The sequence below is a fragment of the Limulus polyphemus genome, unplaced genomic scaffold (genome assembly GCF_000517525.1).
Source record: "Limulus polyphemus unplaced genomic scaffold, Limulus_polyphemus-2.1.2 Scaffold75, whole genome shotgun sequence".
Lineage (NCBI taxonomy): Eukaryota > Metazoa > Arthropoda > Merostomata > Xiphosura > Limulidae > Limulus > Limulus polyphemus.
In genome coordinates this window covers 698,676-700,099 of record NW_013665685.1, presented here as the reverse complement: position 1 = coordinate 700,099, position 1,424 = coordinate 698,676, and the positions used below count along the sequence as shown (strand labels likewise).

The window sequence follows — 1,424 nt, the reverse complement described above, 5'->3', positions numbered from 1 at the left end:
TCACTGTCTTAAAAGCTACTATAATGTGCTTACTGCCTTAAGAAGTATTATCATGTGTTACTGTTTTAAAGACTGCTATCACTTGCTTGTCGTCTTAAAAGTTACCATCATGCGCTTAATGCCTTAAGAGCTACTATCATGTGCTTACTGCCTTAATAGTTACTATCATGTGCTTACTGTCTTAAGAGCTACTATCATGTGCTTACTGCCTTAAGAGTTACTATTATGTGCTTACTGTCTTAAGAGCAACTATCAGGTGCTTGCTGTTTTAATTTATTTCTTGATTACTTCTGATTTATCTAAATAAAAAGAGATATTTTTTGCTGGACTATCTGCTTTTTTATCTATAACTATTCTGAAGCTTTACACTTAAAAGAATCACAATTATATGAACACTTGAAACATATAGACATCACCACTACTACAAGCACTCTAATAAATGAATCTCACTGGTAGAAACCATGCATCTGTAGCTCCACGTTTTCGAAAGATATAAAACATAGTTTTGCGGAGATATGAAGCATTCGTACACTCCAACTTCTATAAACAAACGTCAGTGAGATTCTTCAAATATAAAAGTTGGGCTTTTTCAAATGTAATCCAGTTGGACTCAAAATCGAAATCTAATCTCTAAACAAGTTGTATACGTCCAGTTAAAAATTGCACAGGTTCGTTGTAATTTTTTTCAAAATTTCTCTTAATAATTTTGCGAAAAAACTAACTCGTTTTCTATTATCTCAGCTTCAGCAGAAACATACAGTTTTGTTATTTTCTTCTATACGTATGAATCTTAATAGTGAAAAATCCTCAATAAATTTCATGTCAAAATTTTCATCCTCGTGTAAGTACGAATAAATTTGTTTAACAACTAAAATCTTTAAATTCCGTAATGACGAAACCATAGTTAAAACAAGGAGAGCAGTTTGCCAGATCAAGATTAATGAACCTGTGAATATAAACATGACAACCTATTAGATAAGAAACTATGACTATGTTAACAAAAGACAGGGCGATAAGTCAACTGGAGGAGAAACTAGTATTCAATTTGTAAAAATTTATGAGGCAAATAGAAGCTAAAAAAAGAGGACTTTGTTGTCTATTGATATATTAATATTTAAGAAAAATGGTAAGAATTATTACTTACTAAATAAGTTGAAATATAAGCATCAAAAGAATGAAAATATCATAATGTGTGTAAGATTTCGTTTGCTATTCATGCATAAATTGCAAAAAGAAAAGAAAGTTACTGTATTTTGTCTTGAATATGTCCTTAGATCACTATGGAAGATTACTTACTTACTTTGATTCTCATAGATTTTGATAAAATAACATACTATGTTGAAACGGTTTTACTTACAACAATTGAACTAAACATTAAAAGAAAACTAAAATTCGATGACGAGGAACCCACTTTGAGACTAATA

The 1,424-nt window shown here is 30.2% G+C and overlaps 1 protein-coding gene across 1 annotated transcript in view; it reads left to right on the top strand.

Annotated features, from left to right (window-relative positions):
* The first annotated feature begins 616 nt into the window (after positions 1-616).
* LOC111087725 overlaps positions 617-1,424 on the top strand; it is a 6,063-nt gene continuing 5,255 nt past the window's right edge. The window contains exon 1 of the mRNA XM_022395359.1: positions 617-668. The gene's annotated coding sequence lies outside the window, so the exon portion shown is untranslated. The remainder of the gene's footprint in view (positions 669-1,424) is intronic.